Consider the following 21,298-nt stretch of genomic DNA (forward strand, 5'->3'; position numbering starts at 1 on the left):
ACAACATACCAATGCTGAGTCATTAAAATAACTGCCTAGTAGTTTATCTTTTTGTTCTCTATTTGTAGTTATGACATGGGTAACCCCCTTGAAACATGGTCTGGTCCTGATATGGTCTATTTAAGGAATAGGTTCGATGACAGCTGAGAACTCACCAGAAAATGCTTGTGTACTTCTAGTGAGGTGGGGGTAGGTGTAGTGGGGGGTCTGGCAGCCCACTGGAAGCTGTAGGAACACACAGAATGACCTGGCATCTTCTAGAACAGGCCTGGGCCAAGGCCGGCCCGGGGGCCGTATGCGGCCTGCGACCTGATACAATACTGCCCGCGAAATCATGCTCAAATCACATAAAGAATTTGCAATAGTCAAGTTTTAAATAACGTATTTGTTATTCAAATTAAAAGCCCAATGAATACTCGGCTTTCTGTAATGATTTAACTCCCACCGCTTGTGGGACATTTATTTTGAAGGCACGTATAAATAACAACTGCACGAGAACATAGTGACTGACAAGCTGACACACACGTCAGTTACAAATCGTAGCTAGCTAGAAATTGCGCAAAAATAAATTTGAAAGATTTCAACGAAAAGGAAAATAGACAATGAATGTAGGTTGTTCCAGCAAGAGTGGACATCGACATATTTCTTTATTGAGGTATCAGGGAAAGATGTGTGCTTAGTGTGCAACGAGAGCATCGCTGTCTTGAAAGACTAACGTTACAACTTGGCCTGACACTTCTAGACGAAGCATGCAGGGACATATAGGAATATGTATTCTTAGCAGATGGCAAGTGCATCGAAAGAGTTGCTTTCTCAGTTGCAAAAGCAGCAAGGACTTTTCACAAAAAAGCATTCAGCAAACGACGGAATTGTGAGAGCTAGCTATGTACTGTCCCACAATATTGCTAAACATAGCAAGCCATTKGCTGAGGGCGAATTCATTAAATAATMYTTAATTGACTGCTGCAATACTTTGCCCCGACAATAAAGAGCTGTTTGAAAATGTTTCGCCGTCAAGACGAACAGTGACACGGCGTGTTGAGGACATCGCAGAGAATATTGAACAACAGTTGTTGTCAACTGTGCCTCTGGATGTTCTCTGTGGGTTGTATAGAAGTTGGWTCTTTAGTCTTGGAGTACCTCTCGAAAACTCTAAGCGGCATTCTGCCTACTCCCTTTTATAGCCATTGGCTTCACCCACGACTGGCTCATGTGGACTACAYTCCCGACACTGTGTTTTACGTTTAGAAATGTCAATCATCATTGCTTGTGATACGACTTTTGAAACATATGGCCCTTTTCTTTATATCATCGAGAAAGAATCCTTCAAATAAAAAATATACACTTGTAGCAGTTMTGCAWAGATCCATCTAAACAGCTATGAGTGCCTCCATCTGACGAAACTACACTTCCGCTACTCTTCCCGAGTTACACTGACACACAGGTGTTCGGGGCATGCTAGATAGCTAATTATCACAGGTTGCCGACTCTTGTCTTCCATAAACAATCACTGTAACATAGCGATATGGCCGTGTGGGAACACTAACCCTATCAAGGTGTGTATGAATGTAACTTTTTGTTTTTTGAAAATACTTTCTCGCTGATATTAAAGATAAGGTCCCTATGCTTCCAAAACAGTACCGTAAGCGATTGGTGTTAATGTTCAAATTGAGTGTTGCTGCTCTTAACAAAACTCTCCCATACAGAAGACGTCTTCATCCAATTACTTATGTGTAATGTAATGGAACTCAGAGTCATGATCAAGGACTAGTCTTGGGCATGCCCGTTTATAGTGAACCCTTTTCTATCTAGCCATTGAATTGTACAACTTTGTTGGCAGACATTCCAAATGTAGTTGTCAGCCACTAGATGACGTTATTCCCCATAATGAAATGCACCATACACCAGCTAGAAAATCAGTGGTGAAAGTCAAACCTTCTGTAGCCTACCATCACTGCCCTGTAGATGGCTTGCTTATCCAAGTTCTGCATCACAGCAGAGTAGGTTGGTGCACTGAATGCCTGGTTATGCTTATGCTGAGAGGCGGAGAATGAGAGCTGTGTGTAGCCAAGTCTACCTCTCTGTCAGTAGCCAGATACAGCATAGACTACCGTACGCAGGGAGCCGCACTCACTGCCGCTTGCGCTCTCTAATTATTGCCTAAAGGGGACTGGACTACTCCCTGAAATCTCACGGAAAGACAAGATCAAATTCGCTACCCAAAGAGGAAGAACAGCTGGTAAGATMTATGTGTTATTCTTGATAATTGTGATATTTACCTGTCCGTTGAAGTATCCATTTGAGTTGTGCCATATTGGTCAGGTGACATGACATGAGGAGACGTTAAAGCAATTGCTGGCAAATGTGTTTTTGTCAGTCGAAGATTAAGCGGCTACCTAGTAGGGCAAGGACGTGTTAAATTACTAAAATAGTCAAGCCTGGAAATGCAACATAACATAACCTTGACCCCGTTTCGTGACCACCAACTAATACAGCGAAATGTTGATGAGAACACCACAACTTATTTACCAATGGCCTGCAAAAGAAAACACTTTAGTGCACCCCAGTTAATAAGGCTAACTTGAATTTGGCTGCTGTCTGGCAAGGTTTACTGCTAGCTGTTGATGTGCTACTCTGAGAAACAGTTTATTCAGAAAAGTGTGAAATTACGTAATATTGCGAGGAAGTGGCGCCATGGTGTTAGCCTTCATCAAGCAATAGCTCAAGGTATCAGTTCTTGAACACGTTACAGTTGCCATTGGTGATAAATAGGCTAGACTCATATTGATGATCACATAGGGTTTGTGCTGAATAGCCCATTTCTGTTGTTGATTTCTGGAAAATAAGCCTACCAATTTACTGGTGAGATCCATTATGTTATCAATATTGGCTTGGTTAGGGACCTTTCTCAGTGTTCCAAGGACTCTGGGAAGCCTGGGACTTTTCAACACCTGGCATCCTCAGGGATTCACACACTATATAATACTTTTTAGCAGGTCACCTTAATGAATTCTGTAAGGTCAGTGTGGAAGAGGTGAAAAAATGGTTGTCTATCAACAATAATGACAAACCACTGGGGTCTGACAATCTGGATGTAAAATTACTGAGGATAATAGATGACAATATTGCTACTCCTATTTGCCACATCTTCAATTTAAACCTACTAGAAAGTGTGTGCCCTCAGGCCTGGAGGGAAGCTAAAGTCATTCCGCAACCCAAGAATAGTAAAGCCCCCTTTACTGACTCAAATAGTCGACCAATCAGCCTGTTACCAACTCTTAGGAAACTTCTGGGAAAAATGGTGTTTGACAAGATACAACGCTATTTCACAGTAAACAAATTGACAACAGACTTTCAGCACGAATATAGGGAAGGACACTCAACAAGCACGGCACTTACACAAATTACTGATGATTGGCTCAGAGAAATGTATGATAAAATGATTGTGGGGGCTGTCTTGTTAGACTTCAGTGCAGCTTTATCGATCATTATCGGTCATCGTCTGCTGCTGGAAAAAACGTATGTGTTAAGGCTTTACACCCCCTGCTATAATGTAGATAAAGAGTTACTTGTCTAACAGAACACAGAGGGTGTTCTTTAATGGAAGCCTATCAAACATAATCCAGGTAGAAGCAGGAATTCCCCAGTGTAGCAGTTTAGGCCCCTTGCTTTTTTCAATCTTTACTAACGACATGCCACTGGCTTTGAGTAAGGCAAGTGTGTCTATGTATGCGGATGACACAACGCTATACACGTCAGCTACTACAGCGACTGAAATGACTGCAACACTTAACAAAGAGCTGCAGTTAGTTTCAGAATGGGTAGCAAGGAATAAATTAGTCCTAAATATTTCAAACTAAAGCATTGCATTTGGGTCAAATCATTCACTAAACCTCAATTACATCTCGTAATGAATAATGTGGAAATTGTGCAAGTTGAGGTGAGTAACCTTGTGTTGTAAACTGTCATGGTCGAAACATATTGGTACAATAGTAGCTAAGATGGGGGAGAAGTCTGTCCATAATAAAGTGCTGCTCTGCCTTTTTAACAACACTATCAATGAGGCAGGTCCTACAGACGCTAGTTTTGTCGCACCTGGACTACTGTTCAGTCGTGTGGTCAGGTGCCACAAAGAGGGACTTGGGGAAATTGCAGTTGGCTCAGAACAAGGCAGCACGGCTGGCCCTTGGATGTACACAGAGGACTAACATTAATAACATGCATGTCAATCTCTCATGGCTCAAAGTGGAAGAGAGATTGACTTCCTCATTACTTGTTTTTGTAAGAGGTGTTGACAAGCTGAAGGTACCGAGCTGTCTGTTTAAAATACTAGCACACAGCTCAGACACCCATTCATACCCCACAAGACATGCAACCAGAGGTCTCTTCACAGTCCCCAAGTTCAGAACAGACTATGGGAGGCGCACAGTACTATATAGAGCCTTGACTACATGGAACTCTATTCCACATCAGGTAACTGATGCAAGCAGTAGAGGGCACACACTTAGTGTGAATTCTGTAATGAATGTATTGTAATATTTTTTTAATTGTATAACTGCCTTAATTTTGCCGGACCTTGGCAGCAGCAAATGGGGATCCATAATAAATACAATTTGTTTTATTTACAGTAGGATATAGAATTTGACCAATAGGGAACTTCCTCTTGCATTCATGCATGCGTGTGGTTGGTTACACACAGCCCTTTTGATTTCTCGTTTAAAAAACTATTACCACAGAATTTGAGCAATGGCTGTACTTTTTATAGACTATATGCAATTTAATTAGAAAATCTGAACTGAAAAATCCTCTACTAAATAAAACATTACACAAACTGTACTACTATTACCATCATAGTTGTTATTTAAAGCAATTCTAGATGATATAACTAAAAGTTTAACAAACCATACAACTCTATTCACAAGGACTACTTTGAACAATTTACACAACATTTCACAAAAACGCATTTACTGTAAGAACTGTGCAGATGCAAAGTTTGGTATCAGAATTAAGGTAAAATCTCCCTCTGTTTTTTATGTGACCACGTTTTCCAAAAAACTGTGAAATATCTGCTCTGAATCAAGATTCAAAAAGATGTCTGCAGAAAGAATAGGGTGTCAGCTATGACATGACGCCTTGAGTATAAAAACATAATTTTTTCGTTATTGAACTACAGTTGGTGAAGTGGATATACATCCAGTAATGGAATTACATCATGGGTCCCTGATCTGTACTGTACAGAAATGCATAATTATGGATATCATTCTCTTCATGGTAATGAATCCTAAATATGTACACAAAGGTAGAAATATGCTATATATCCTTCTTTTGCATATCTGAGTATTATTCTACACACTGACTATTATAATAATGAGCTCCGCCTCTAAACAAGACTACATTTGGTTAGTCCAGACCAAATCTGAACCAATCATAGACGTCTAAACGTGTGAAATATAGACATCACAGCACAATAGAGTTAAGTGCAGTACAGTAAAGTAGATATACTATATATACAAAAGTATGTGGACACCCCTTCAAATTAGTGGATTTGGCCATTTCAGCCACACCTGTTGCTGACAGGTGTATAAAATCGAGCACACAGCCATGCAAACATTGGCAGTAGAATAGCCTTACTGAAGAGCTAAGTGACTTTCAATGTGGTACCCTCATAGGATGGCACCTTTCCAACAAGTCAGTTCGTCAAATTTCTGCCATCCTAGAGCTGCCCCGGTCAACTGTAAGTGCTGTTATTGTGAAGTGGAAATGTCTAGGAGCAACAACGYCTCAGCTGCGAAGTGGTATGCCACACAAGCTCACAGAACGGGACCGCCGAGTGCTGTAGCGCGTAAAAATCGTCTGTCCTCTGCTTCTGGAAGCAACTTCAGCACAAAAGCTGTTCATCGGGAGCTTCATGAAATTGGTGTCCAAGGCCAAGCAGCCGCACACAAGCAAAAGATCACCATGTGCAATGCCAAGCGTCGGCTGGAGTGGTGTAAAGCTCACCTCTATTGGACTCTGGAGCAGTGGAAATGTGGGTTTGGCGGATGCCAGCAGAACGCTACCTGCCCCAATGTATAGTGCCAATTGTAAAGTTTAGTGGGAGGAGGAATAATGGTCTGGGGCTGTTTTTCAGGGTTCAGGCTAGGCCCCTTAGTTCCAGTGAAAGGAAATCTTAATGCTACAGCATACAATGACATTGTAGACGAGTCTGCGCTTCCAACTATGTGGCAACAATTTGGGGAAGGCCCTTTCCTGTTTCAGCATGACAATGCCCCCGTGCACAAAGCGAGGTCCATACAGAAATGGTTTGTCAAGATTGGCGTGGAAGAACTTGACTGGCATGCACAGAGCCCTGACCTCAACCCCATCGAACACCTTTGGGATGAATTGAAACGCCGACTGCAAGCCAGGCCTAATCCCCAACATCAGTGCCCCCCCCCTCACTAATGCTCTTGTGGCTGAATGGAGGCAAGTCCCTGTAGCAATGTTCCAACATCTAGTAGAAAGCCTTCCCAGAAGAGTGGAAGCTGTTATAGCAGCAAAGGGGAACCAACTCCATATTAATGCACATGATTTCAGAATGAGATGTTCAACGAGCAGGTCTCAATACTTTTGGTAGTGTATGTACAGTATAGTACATTATACTGTACTCTAGTGTGCTCTATACTGTACTGTACTGTACTTTTCCATACTGTTCTGTGCTGTCCAAACTTGTGAAACATAGAGGTCTATGACCTGTTCAGATTTGGTCCGGGCAATGCGTACTGACCAAATGTGAACTACTTTTCAACGTTGATGGACGTCCGGTGTCGGTTGGTGCTCAGTGGGTGAGGATGCTTGTTCCAGTAAATGGAAAGAGAGTAGGTGGCAGGTGTCAGTAAGAGCTGGGAGAGGTGACTAGAGAGAGAGAAGATTGAGAGGGAGGGATTGTCCAGACTGTTTTCAGTCTTGCTTTTACCAACAGTTATGAGCTGAACATAACAGTATGCCAGTGGAAGGACAGTAGCAGGTGACCCAACTGATTTGTGACTACTATGATTGATTTCCCATTATAGCCAATGGTAATTTCCATGTAAAAGGACCCATGAGCACCAACGTGAAGTTTATGAAGTTTATTGGAGCATATCAACAACCTATGCAACAACCTACTCCTATGCAAGCCTACTCCTATGAACTTCACATGTTGGTGCTCAAGGGTTCTTTTAATAGGAAATGCTCGAGTACACACAGTGCTTTCGGGAAGTATTCAGACTCCTAGACGTTTTCCACATGTTACCTTACAGCCTTATTCTAATATGTATAAAATATTTTTTTCCTCATCAATATGCACACAATACCCCATAATGACAGAGCGAAAACAGTTTTTTAGAAATTTTAGCAAATTTATATAAAAAACAGATACCTTATTTACATAACTATTCAGACCCTTTGCTATGAGACTCTAAGGTCAGAGCAAAAACCAAGCCATGGGGTTGAAGGAATTGTCCATAGACCTCTGAGACAGGATTGTGTCGAGACACAGATCTGGGGAAGGGTACCAAAATATGTCTGCAGCATTGAATGTCCTCATGAACACAGTGGCCTCCATCATTCTTAAATGGTAGAAGTTTGGAACCACCAAGACTCTTCCTAGAGCTGGCCGCCCGGCCAAACTGAGCAATCGGGGGAGAAGGGCTTTGGTCAGGGAGGTGACCGAGAATCCGATGGTCACTCTGACAGAGCTCCAGAGTTCCTCTGTGTAGATGGGAGAACCTTCCAGAAGAACAACCATCTCTGCAGCACTCCACCAATCAGGCCTTTATGGTAGAGTGGCCAGACAGAAGCCACTCCTCAGTAAAAGGCACTTGACAGCCCGCTTGAAGTTTGCCAAAAGGCACCTAAAGGACTCTCAGACCATGAGAAACAAGATTTTCTGGTCTGATGAAACCAAGACTGAACTATTTGGCCTGAATGCCAAGCGTTACGTCTGGAGGAAACTTGGCACCATAACTACAGTGAATCATGGTGGTGACATAATGCTGTGGGGATGTTTTTCAGCGGCAGGGATTGGGAGGCTTGTCAGGATCGAGGCAAAGATGAACAGAGCAAAGTACAGAGAGATCCTTGATGAAAACCTGCTCCAGAGCGCTCAGGACCTCAGACTGGGGCAAAGGTTCACCTTCCAACAGGACAAGGACCCTAAGCACACAGCCAAGACAACGCATGAGTGGCTTCGGGACAAGTCTCTGAATGTCCTTAAGTGGCTCAGCCAGAGCCCGGTCTTGAACCCGATCAAACATCTCTGGAGATACCTGAAAATAGCTGTGCAGGGACGCTCCCCATCCAACTTGACAGAGCTTGAGAGGATCTGCAGAGAAAGATGTGAGAATCTTTCCAAATACAGTGGTGCCAAGCTTGTAGTGTCATACCCAAGAAGACTCAAGGCTGTATTCGCTGCCAAAGGTGCTTCAACAAAGTACTGAGTAAAGGATCTGAATATGTAAATGTGACATTTCTAAAAACCCTGTTTTRGCTTAGTCATTATGAGGTATTGTGTGTAGATTGACGATGGGGGAAACAACAATTTAATCAATTTTAGAATAAGTCTGTAACGTAACAAAATGTGAGAAAAGTCAACGGGTCTGAATACTTCTCTGAGTGCACTGTTAAGTGACGTACCACACTGGCCTAGTACAGACTCCACAATCTTGACTGTGTAATATTCAGGTTCCTGAGAGTTTCCTGACAACCTGAGTAGGAAAAACTCAGGGCCCTATTAGGCTATATAGCCGATGACTAGGCCCTGGCCTAGCTTATTACTAAGGCATAGTTTTTTCTGGTAAGGTCACATGGTCAGGAACAACTCTTAGTTATGCTGCTTTAGTCAAACATATAGCCTCACTCACTGCCCAGCACATTACCAGGGCTCTTTGCACTGGTGTGCTACATTCCTCCCCACTGCTGAGAGCCGCTAGCAGGCAGACCATCCCCTACTGAAGGCCACTCTGTAATGCAGAAAAACACTGGGCTGGATGTGTGAAATACAGTGCATTCGGAAAGTATTCAGACCCCTTGACTTTTTCCACATTTTGTTACGTTACAGCCTTATTCTAAAATGGATTCAATAGTTGTTTTTCCTCATTAATCTACACAAAATACCCCATAATGACAAAGCAATAACCTTTTTATTGTTGCAAACTGAAATATCACATTTACATGAGTAGTCAGACCCTTTACTCAGTACTTTGTTGAAGCACCTTTGGCAGCAATTAGTCTTCTTGGGTATGATGCTTCAAACTTGGCACACCTGTATTTAGGGAGTTTCTCCCGTTCTTCTCCGCAGATCCTCCCTCTCAAGCTGGATGGGGAGTGTCGCTGCACAGCTATTTTCAGGTCTCTCCAGGGATGTCCGATCGGGTTCAAGTCCGGGCTCTGGCTGGGCCACTTAAGGACATTCAGAGACTTGTCCCGAAGCTACTCCTGCGTTGTCTTGGCTGTGTGCTTAGGGTCCTTCACCCCAGTTTGTGTGCTTAGGAACCTTCACCCCAGTCTGAGGTCCTGTGCCCTCTGGAGCAGGTTTTCATCAAGGATCTCTCTGTATCTCTTTGCTCCATTCATCTTTTCCTCTATCCTGACTAGTCTCTCAGTCCCTGCCGCTGAAAAACATCCCCATAACATGATGCTGCTACCACCACGCTTCACCGTAGGAATGTTGCCAGTTTTCCTCCAGACGTGACGCTTGGCATTCAGGCCAAAGAGTTCAATCTTGTTTTCTTCAGACCAGAGAATTTTGGTTCTCATGGTCTGAGAGTCTTTAAATGCCTTTTGGCAAACTCCAAGCGGGCTGTCATGTGTCTTTTACTGAGGAGTGGCTTCCATCTGGCCACTCTACCATAAAGGCCTGATTGGTAGAGTGCTGCAGAGATGGTTGTCCTTCTGGAAGGTACTCCCATCTCTGCAGAGGAACTCTGGAGCTCTGTCAGTGACCATCGGGTTCTTGGTCACCTCCCTGACTTAGGCCCTTCTCCCCCGATTGCTCAGTTTGGCCGGGTGGCCAGCTCTAGGAAGAGTCTTGGTGGTTCCAAACTTCTACCATTTAAGAATGATGGAGGCCACTGTGTTCTTGGGGACCTTCAATGCTGCAGACATATTTTGGTACCCTTCCACAGATCTGTGCCTCGACACAATCCTGTCTTGGAGCTCTATGGATAATTCCTTCGACCTCATGGCTTGGTTTTTGCTCTGACATGCACTGTCAAATGTGGGACTTTATAGACAGGTGTGTGCCTTTTCAAATACATTTTTATTAATTTAACCTTTATTTAATTTAACTAAGCAAGTCGGTTAAGAACACATTCTTTTTTACAATGATGGCCTCCCGGGGAACAGTGGGTTAACTGCCTTGTTCAGGGGCAGAACGACAGATGTTTACCTTGTCAGCTCGGGTATTCGATCCAACAACATTTCAGCTACTGGCCCAACGCTCTAACTACTCGGCTACCTGCTGCTCCAAATCCTGTCAATCAATTGAATTTACCACAGGTGGACTCCAATCAAGTTGTAGAAACATCTCAAGGATGATCAATGGAAACAGGATGTACCTGAGCTCAATTTTGAGTCTCATAGCAAAGGGTCTGAATACCTATGTAAATAAGATATTTCTGTTAAAAAAAATTCAATGTGGAAAAATTTCTAAACTTGTTTTTTCGCTTTATCTTTATGGGGTATTGTGTGTAGATTGATGAGGAAAATGTTTTATTTAATCGATTTTAAATTAAGGCTGTGACGTAACAAAATCTGAAAAATGCAAGGGGCCTGAATACTTTCCGAATGCACTGTACCTCTGTTAGAATACTGAGTGATGGAGATATATGGCCAGTATTATACAGTATGGTCATAGTGAAGACTAATGGAAATAAGGGCTGGGAATTGCCAGGGATCTCACGATACAATATTACCACAATACGTAGGTGGTGATACAATATGTTTTGCTATTCTCACGATTCTATATGTATTGTAATTCAATACTGTGATTTTATTGCGATTCGATGTTCCAGACATATTGCTCACCAAATGTTTGGTACAGACGGACAAAAGGAAGCATAAGATCCCCCCCCCCCCCATCATTAATGGAAATGTGACTCAGAAAAAGCTGCCTCGTGAGCAGACATGCTACTAGACCTGACCAGCTCTCACATGAACATCCCAGGTGATGACATTGACACATGGACAGTACCTATTGTGTGTGACCTATCATGTGCATTTCTTCAATCTATATTTAGCAACAAATAAAAACAGCAGGGCATAAATGATATACATTTAACATCTAAACCATTGGAATGGAATAAGATAATACACATACATTCACCTTACTGAATATGTACATGTTTAACTCAAAGACAAGCAAGATGTTTTCTCCTTTTGGAATTGGACATGATCAAAGCAGTCCATTTACTCTGTACACAGCACAGTGTGGATGACCTGCCCTGCACCCTCTTCAGGTGTCTCAAACAGACCCACACAGGATGTGATCATGCTGGAGGAAGGTTACTGGAAGACGCTTAGAGTCAGCACTCAAGGAAGTAGACAACCAGATAGCCATGTTGGTCTCTTTGTTGTGTGCTGGGTTTCCTCTACCGGTTTCTTTTATTCCACACTGAACTACCTAGAATCGCTGTCTCTAGCAAGCGTGTATGACTGGCTGGGTTTGAACTCGGGTCGACTGCACTGAACTGTTAGCTCGCTGAGCTAAAGCCTAGTCATTAGTTTAAGGATCGAACACGAAGTCTTCAGGTCTCAGGCAACATTACTCATCATCTAGGCTTGGTTCCCATACCAACTCCACAAGGCTAAGTTCAAATAAACAGTGTCAGGAGATGTTTTCCCCGTGTTGGATGTCTCGGACAGAGCTTGATTAGCAATCTCTGTCCATTAGCTTAGCGTTTTGCTTGTACCTTAAAGTGTTTTGGAACAGTCGCAAGCTGTCATGAAGAAAAATGGGTCCACTATGGAAACCTAACAATGGAAAAGGGGTGCGGAAAAGGGGTGGATGAAAATGGGTCCGTGTCGCCTTGACTTCGTGATGAGCTTCCCGTTTCCTACTGATTTGACTGTTAGGTGGAGGTGGCCAGCTTAGTCAGGTTAGTGTGGCACTGTGGGTTTGAATGGGAAAGCAGCTCATGCAAATCGTGTCCCCTTTGACAAATATCACCAGAGCAACAGTTGTGCTCTGTCTGCCGCTGTTCCTGTCCTCATTCTGATATAAGGCTTGCCAGAGCAGAGCCACGCCTGCCTGTGACATTGTCATATTTTACAGCTGGATAGGGATTGGAGATGCTTGTACCTGTTCACCGAAACTCATAATAGTTCTTCTCTGTCTAACCTAACAGGCTCAATTGCTGCCACGAATATATTTGACAGACAGCGAGCCAGTTGGTGGATGAAATTATTCTCTCAGACGCTTATAGGCTTCTGATTTAGGTTTGTCTATTTATGTGCTATAGGCTTTCTTAATGTTCATTATTCCAGAGGTAAAACCATTTTAAAGTCCTGACCATACAGGGTTGTAACCATCATGACAGTTCTTAGTTTAAACATTGATGAGTGACTGTGATCTGAATTCTGTCTGTATGCAGCAAACCAGCTTTTACGCTATTGGTGACTCAGAACTACTGATGCCACTTGTTTTCTCTGCTGCACACAGGATGAATAGGAGAAAGGTTACAATCAATATAAATGTTCTTCAGTCTGAAGGTGTAAGGGTTTGAGTGTGTTCCTGGGTCAAAGAGCATCATCAGACAGTCACACTGTACTACTCAGGCATATTACAGTACAGTGAAGGAGTGATGGGGGTTGTTTTTCCTCAAAAAGCACAAGAAGATTTCGACACCCACCATCTCAGATTATTCTGAAATATTTTCTGTTGGGAACCGATAACATTACCGTTCCTGCAACATTATTTTGTTGAAATATAATTTGATCTCTGAGAAATTAAGCTAATTTATTGTATCCAATTTGGCCATTTTTAATTTATAGGATTCATATAATATTCAATAAATATAGTACCTAACACCCGATTTAGACCAAACTTTTTTCTGATAACGAGTTATACATAAGGAATCCAAAGGAATGGTCAAAAGCCAACCACAGGCGCCCCACGCCAATCCCACCCCAACAACAAGTATATAGTATCAGTGCTTGACAAGAAGTATGGAGCTGCGGCTAAGAGTATTGTCTCTTCATCCTAATGTAATGTATTCCCAGGGATTTTTTTTTTCTCTTCAGAGAAATTAGTCATTAAAGTTGTTAGGTTTATGTCCCATCCTACATCCTGATATTACCATATTCTGACCAGTAGATGGTGCTGTTCCTGTTATAAGGTAGGGTGTCCACCTATTTTGTGGGTGAAAGGGCGCTTTGGTGATTTCAATTTCACTTCCTTATGTTCTAAAATACATTTACCAAGACATATGATTCTTTATGTTCTGAATCGTTCAGTGGGGTCTTTCTCTTACATATCATTAATATAAAAATAGTAAAATTTTGTAGCCTAAAACGTCCGATAATAAGCACCGTGCAGCTTTCTCACCTCAACTTTTGGAGGATTTAACATGTTGAGGTGGTTGTCTGCAAAGTTGTTTTTCTGTGGGTCGCAAAAAGCTAAATTAACATAACACGAGCTGAATTGAATGTAAAAGGCTTTGAAAATATAAAGCCCGTGGTACTGTAGGCTCAGTGTTCCATTGACATTTCACAGAGATACGCTTGTTGTGAGAAATCTTCAGAAAATGGCTACAGCTATGCTTTGGAGGGGGAGGGGCAGGTATACTACACGGACACACACTGGCAAAGATATTCAGCTGGCTGGCAGACACTGGAAGAAGTTTCTGATTGACAGAGGGAGGTCTTTTTTTTTTTTTTGCTTTAATATTGCAGCTGTATTGTGGGTTCTATCAATGTAATTTGTCTGCATCATTTCCAATCCCCCATATATATATATATATTAAATATATTAAATATTTTTGCCTTCTGTATTATTTTCCTCTAACCCTACCACCCCTCCCCTAATTGGAGTAAGCTAATGGACAACAATACTAAGGCTTCTACTTCCAGCTTATACATACTACATACATTTTACGAACACTGTATATTTTACATTAGTTATTTATATTTTTTTTTCGTTTTTTTGTCCCACCCTTCAGCTACCCTCAACCCCTCACATCTATCTCTGAAAACCATCCAGTTTTGATTTCTATTTGCCATATATTTTCAACTATGTTGTGATGTTTCACAAAAGTTCTGAATCTTTCTATTCTCATAGTTTCTCCAGATTGTAAATTAAAGATGACAATTTTTACTAAGAGTACGTTATTATTGATTGATTGACTATGGCTTTTCAAGTCACCCAGCAGTGCTATTTGCAGAGTTAGCTCCAGGTAAATGTTGCAGTTCTTCAGCTATCCCTAAACCTGCGATCAAAAACAAACTACATATGGGTGGTACCAAAATAGAGGGAGGGCTTTGCATAGGTGCAAAAAAAACAACCCTGGATTGTAAAATAACTTTATTAACTGGTTCCCATGCTTTTAAAATAACGGTTCTGTTCCGGAACAGTATTGATCACTTTCATTCCCGATTCTGTTCCTTGAAAAGTGTAGTTATTTTCCGGTTTTCGGTTCCCTGAACCGGCTCCAACCCCTGCTCAAAATCGATATATATACACTACATGATCAAAAGTATGTGGACACGTGCTCTTTGAACATCTCATTCCAAAAAAATGGCCATTTAATATGGAGTTGGTTCCCCTTTGCTGCTACAATAGCTGCCACTTCTGGGAAGGCTTTCCACTAGATGTTGGAACATTGCTGCGGTGACTTGCTTTCATTTAGTATAAGAGCATTAGTGAGGTTGGGCACTGATGTTGGGCTATTAGGCCTGGCTCGCAGTCGGCATTCCAATTCATCCCGAAGGTTGAGGTCAGGGCTCTGTACAGGCCAGTCAAGTTCTTCCATACGGATCTTGACAAACCATTTCTGTATGGACCTGGCTTTGTGCACAGGGGCATTGTCATGCTGGAACAGGAAAGGGCCTTCCCCAAACTGTTGCCACATAGTTGGAAGCACAGAAGCGTCTAGAATTTCATTGTATGCTGTAGCGTTTAAGATTTCCCTTCACTGGAACTAAGAGGCCTAGCCCGAACCATGAAAAACAGCCCAGACCATTATTCCTCCTCCACCAAACTTTACAGTTGGCACTATGCATTGGGGCAGGTAGCGTTCTCCTGGCATCAGCCAAACCCAGATTCGTCTGTCGGACTGCCAGATGGTGTAGCGCGATTCATCACTGCAGAGAACGTGTTTCCGCTACTCCAGAGTTCAATGCGGGGGAGCTTTACACCACTCCAGCCGATGCTTGGCATTGCTCATGGTGATCTTAGGCTTGTGTTCAGCTGCTAAGCCATGGAAACCCATTTCTTGAAGCTCCCGACGAACAGTTCTTGTGCTGACGTTGCTTCCAAAGGCAGTTTGGAACTCGTAGTGAGTGTTTCGTAGTGAGTGTTTTACAAACTGACTTGTTGGAAAAGGTGACATCCTATGAGGGTACCACGTTGAAAGTCACTGAGCTCTTCGGTAAGACCATTCTACTGCCAATGTTTGTCTATGGAGATTGCATGGCTGTGTGCTTGATTTTGTACACCTGTCAGCAATGGATGTGGCTGAAATAGGCAAATCCGCTAAATTGAAGGGGTGTCCACATACTTCTGTAAATGTACTGTATCTTACTTCTGGGTCATTCTATGAAAATGTTGGCTTTCCTGTCCCAGCTTTATTCACCAGGAAAAACACTTAAAAGTGTGAGATAATGACACCATTTTTTTTTTTWTTTTTTTTTATTGGTTGTGTTTTATTGTTAATAAAACATATGTAAGACATTGACCATGAAATTGGCTTGTCCCTTGGATCAGGAGTCATGTTTTAGTGACATATTTTTTGTTAAAATTTAAATTCTCCATCCTTTAAATGTCATAATACAAAGGTAAGTGTTATAGTATTATAGTTATTTAGTGGACTACTTAAACTAAAATATCAAATAAATATTACAAATAATTTACAAGTAATAGCTGTCCCTCAATTTCATGTCACTGGTGTTAAAATGTGTAAAAAACAAAACTTCTTCCTCGGTCAAAGGTTCATTGGAGACGGGACTGTTTTGAAAAGCACATGGTGTGTGCACTCTCTCTTCATATGTTAACAATTTGATGATTAACTTGGTAATTTCATGCGAGGACTTAAGATGTGTCACTGGGGTTATACAGTTTATAGTAAGGGGAAAGGAATTGAAACATGCAATTTGATCAATCATTTTTATAAAGTGATTTATTTACAATTTAAGAAATGTGGTTTGAGCTACAGTGGTCGCCATCTTTGATAGGCCATCTTTTCTGCAGATTTGTCACTGGTGTAATCGTCACTGGTGTTAATGTTCTTGCTGGTAACACCAGTGACATGAAGATAACGCCAGTGACAATCAATAACACTGCACAAAAATTCTCACCGTAATGTTTTATAAAACCCTCAACAATTATATAAAAAAAGTATTATTATCATTTTATTACATTTTCAATATTGTAATCACATAAAATGGCTTTCCTTTTGATAGATATGGCGAAATGAGGTGCTGTTGAAAAGCAAAGACTCTACAGACAGCGCAGGGATGCTAACCCACACCGCAGAGCAGCCTCCCTTAATCAAAAACACCAGACTTACTTATTAAAGGATTTAGAGAGTCAAAAAAGAGAGTGAAGGATCTCACATAAAGGGAAAAAAGACAGGAGCGAAGGAAATGGTGGGTCAGACAGGCAAAACACAGAGAGAGATTGACAGCAGGAACGACAGTGTTTACCTGGCCACTGTTTCAAATGCTAATTATTTTGAATTTGTGGCCCAAAACCAAATCATTGATTGCTGTCATACCTTGTCCATAGACTGCTAACACAGTAAGGAAACCAATAGTTTATTTCGTAACTATCCCGTTAAGTAGACCTACACAATATTTGTCACATGGCATGAGAATTTATATATACTGTTTTAACAAGCTACGTAGTTTTGTGGATAGGCGTGACAGAGTAGGAAATTATTTGTAATTAAAAATATTACTAATAAATTGATCAAATTTGTTTGAAATAATCTTATGTTTGTCATTGGTTTCACATTGTGTCACTGGTGTTACATTGTGTCACTGGTGTTACATTGTGTTACATTGTGTCACTGGTGTTACATTGCGTCACTGGTATTACTCTATGGCATATTGGTGTTCTGGCATCAGAGTTGCCCAATTTAATTGAATATGTTTTTTGTCTCTACCTAACTGTTGCTACATTCATTAGTAAACATTTTAACTATTTGCACTGTGTGCTGCCCAACCCCTCTTTTACGCTGCTGCTACTCTCTATTCCTCATATATGCATAGTCACTGTAACTATACATTCATGTACATACTACCTCAATTGGCCTAACCAACCAGTGCTCCTGCACGTTGGCTAACCGGGCTATCTGAATTGTGTCCCGCCACCCGCCACCCACCACCCGCCAACCCCTCTTTTACGCTACTGCTACTCTCTATTCCTCATATATGCATAGTCACTTTAACCATATCTACATGTACATACTACCTCAATCAGCCCGACTAACCGGTGTCTGTATGTAGCCTCGCTACTGTATATAGCCCCGCTACTGTTATTTTTCAATGTCTTTTTACTGTTGTTTTTGTTTCTTTACTTACCTATTTTTCACCTAATACCTTTTTTGCACTATTGGTTAGAGCCTGTAAGTAAGCATTTCACTGTAAGGTCTACATCTGTTGTATTCAGCGCACGTGACAAATAAACTTTGATTTGATTTGGCTACTTTGAAGAATCTCAAATATAAAATATATTTTGATTTGTTTAATACTTTTTACTTTATGATTCCATATGTTTTATTTCATAGTTTTGATGTCTTCACTATTATTCTACAATGTAGAAAATATTACAATTAAAGAAAAACCCTTGAATGAGTAGGTGTCAACTTTTGAGCGGTACTGTATATTGTTATTTTCACGGTTCATGTTCAAATCATCCTAAAGTATCTAACAATGAATTGTTTAACTCGATGCTTCTTATAGATTAATTGGATATGAAGTGTGAAAATGCTAATATAGGTTCCGTTGACTTGCACTGGATTTGTACCACAAATGCTAAACAAAACCAAAGCATGGGTTGCTGTCATACCTTGTCCATAGACTACTTACAAGGTAAGGAAATTAATATGTAATTGTGTAATTTGGGTGAACTATCCCTTTAACATTGATGTGGCTGAATTTAAAACATAATAATAATAATAGCAGGAAAAGCACCATCTAGGGGTCAGAATCTGGTAATATCAGGATGAGTTCTCTGAACAGGGAAAAACCACCAAATTCACTGGGAATACATTACATAGGATGAAGAAACAATACTCAGATCCACAGCTCTATACTACTGCATAGAGAACTGACACTGTATACTGGTTGTTGGGTGGGATTGGCGTGGGGTCCGTGGGTGGCTTTTGACCATTTCTTTGGATTCCTCGTCTGACTCATTGTTAGAAAAAAGTTTCGTCCAAATCGGATTTAGGTTACTATATTTGTTGAATATTATATGAATCCTATACATTAAAATGGCCAATTTGGGTGCAATCAATTTGATTAATTTCTCAGAGATCAAATTATATTTAAAAAAAAGAATGTTGTAGGAATGGTAATCATATCGGTTACTAACAACAGAAAAGATTTCAGACCAATCTGAGATGGTGGGTGTCATGGCTTGTTGAAATGACAGAACGACCCGATAGGTACATGGGGCCATAATGGCAACCATGAAAGTCTCATTTGAGACATGGTTACATAACCGTGGGGAGGGGGGCACTAAGCACTTTCTTTCCTTGTCTAGATAAACCACTGCTGCCTGTGACACTCACTATCTGACTGACTGACTGGCTGGCGTGCCTTGTCCTTATGTGGGGGTTGAAGAGGTGGAACATTGGTTTTAGATGTCCTGATATAGAGCTAGCAGCGTTTTGTTTTCATAATGAAATCAGGCACTTTGCTCCTGATTGTTAGGGTATTTTGTGTGAACCTTCTTCATCGCAGTCCTCCCTCTGAGCTGTGTTTCTCTTTCTTTTCATTCTCTGTCGTCTTTTCTGCAGTCCGTGCATTTAAACACTATGTGCAACTTCTCAGTTGCATCATAATGTTTACAGGTTGACCACGAGTTACAATACTACTGTTCCATTCTGTACTTTACTACCCATTACTACCTTTTTAATGGTCATACATGTAAGTACTGTTTTGTGCAGTCGCTGTGTAAAGGCCCAGTTTTCTCCTATGTATGGAAGATTGATTGCCATGAAGAGGAATAACCTTGAAGAGGGGGAAAAACTCCCCAAAGAATGTTGTGATTATTTGCATTGTGGGTTTACACATCCAGACTTGGGCAGCTTCCAGACAGGAGCTGAGGGTTCAGCTCCCATGGCAACAATTCCTTTCTTTAAGTGACGGAATTATTTGAGTTTATCAGTTTACTTTTCCACTTGGGGAAAACAACAATATTGCTGACCTTGATTTCAGGCAGGAAACAAGTGGTTCTGAAGGCTTCTGTTGTCTTATCACTTATAGTCTGATGTCTTGTGTTTGACTCCTTATTCACTTCATAGAGACTCGGTTTAGGCTCTCCTGTACTCTGATCCATTGTGCAGAATGGTGTGTTTTTGTTATCTGTTGTGTTGCGGCCATTCACTAGGCAGGCTGAACCGTCAGCAGTTGTGTGTGTGTTCAGGCTGAGGGGCTGGCACCTAGCAGATGTCAACCTGATAACACTGGTCACTCTTTATCCATCACCCTCTTTGTTCTATGAAATGTATTTGATCGCGCAAACTAAAGGAATCTGCAATGGCTGCAATACTGCGGATTACAGTAAATTTACAAATAAACCTAAAGGCCATAGGCAGTTCTTTTCTCTGAGCTCAGTTGAAGTGCCGTTGCGGAGGGCTGAAACGTCTACCCATAATCCTGTATTTACAGATTCCATTAATCAGATCCACTGATGCATATAACAACTCTAAAGTAGTCCTCTGAAATACACATTACATGTAATTGGTGTTTCTATAAGAAATACATATTATGCACTTGGAAATGAAATTAATTTGAAAGTGTTGGGTTTTATGTAGTTAAATAGAATTAGATCAGAGAGACATATGGGCTTGATAAACCAGCTTCACTGTTACATTTTACTTACAGTTGAAGTCGGAAGTTTACATATACCTTAGCCAAATACATTTAAACTCAGTTTTTCATCATTCCTGACATTTAATCCTGGTTAAAAAGTCCCTGTTTTAGGTCAGTTAGGATCACCACTTTATTTTAAGAATGTGAAATGTCAGAATAATAGTAGAGAGATTGATTTATTTCAGCTTTGATTTTTTTCATCACATTCCCTGTGGGTCAGAAGTTTACGTACACTCAATTAGTATTTGGTAGAATTGCTTTTAAATTGTTTAACTTGGGTCAAACATTTTGGGTAGCCTTCCACAAGCTTCCCACAAGAAGCTGGGTGAATTTAGGCCCATTCCTCCTGACAGAGCTGGTGTAACTGAGTCAGGTTTGTAGGCCTCCTTGCTTGCACACGCCTTTTCAGTTCTGCCCACACATTTTCTATAGGATTGAGGTCAGGGCTTTGTGATGGCCACTCCAATACCTTGACTTTGTTGTCCTTAAGCCATTTTGCCACAACTTTGGAAGAATGCTTGGGGTCATTGTCCATTTGGAAGACCCATTTGCGACCAAGCTTTAACTTCCTGACTGATGTCTTGAGATGTTGCTTAAATATATCCACATAATTTTTCCCCCTCATGATGCTATCTATTTTGTGAAGTGCCCCAGTCCCTCCTGCAGCAATGCACCCCCACAACATGATGCTGCCACCTCCGTGCTTCACGGTTGGGATGGTGTTCTTCGGCTTGCAAGCCTCCCCCTTTTTCCTCCAAACATAACGATGGTCATTATGGCCAAACAGTTCTATTTTTGTTTCATCAGACCAGAGGACATTTCTCCAAAAAGTACGATCTTTGTCCCCATGTGCAGTTGCAAACCGGTCTGTCTTTTTTATGGCGGCTTTTTTATGCTCCCAAGGATGAACCAGACTTGTGGAGGTCTACCATTTTTTTTTCTGAGGTCTTGGCTGATTTTTTGGGGGGGGGTTTCCCCATGATGTCAAGCAAAGAGGCACTGAGTTTGAAGGTAGGCCTTG

At 41.3% G+C, this 21,298-nt stretch overlaps 1 protein-coding gene across 3 annotated transcripts in view; it reads left to right on the forward strand.

Moving 5' to 3' along the window:
* The first annotated feature begins 1,423 nt into the window (after positions 1-1,423).
* LOC111975199 (phosphatidylinositol 4-phosphate 5-kinase type-1 beta-like) overlaps positions 1,424-21,298 on the forward strand; it is a 102,612-nt gene continuing 82,737 nt past the window's right edge. Inside the window, exons 1-2 of one of the 3 annotated variants that reach the window (XM_024003428.2) lie at positions 1,424-1,556; positions 2,167-2,239. The gene's annotated coding sequence lies outside the window, so the exon portion shown is untranslated. Of the gene's footprint in view, positions 1,557-1,955; positions 2,240-21,298 lie in introns of those variants that run through there. The other 2 variants (XM_070447071.1, XM_024003427.2) reach the window with 2 other exon arrangements.

The sequence above is a fragment of the Salvelinus sp. IW2-2015 genome, linkage group LG15, assembly GCF_002910315.2.
Source record: "Salvelinus sp. IW2-2015 linkage group LG15, ASM291031v2, whole genome shotgun sequence".
Classification (NCBI taxonomy): Eukaryota; Metazoa; Chordata; class Actinopteri; order Salmoniformes; family Salmonidae; genus Salvelinus; species Salvelinus sp. IW2-2015.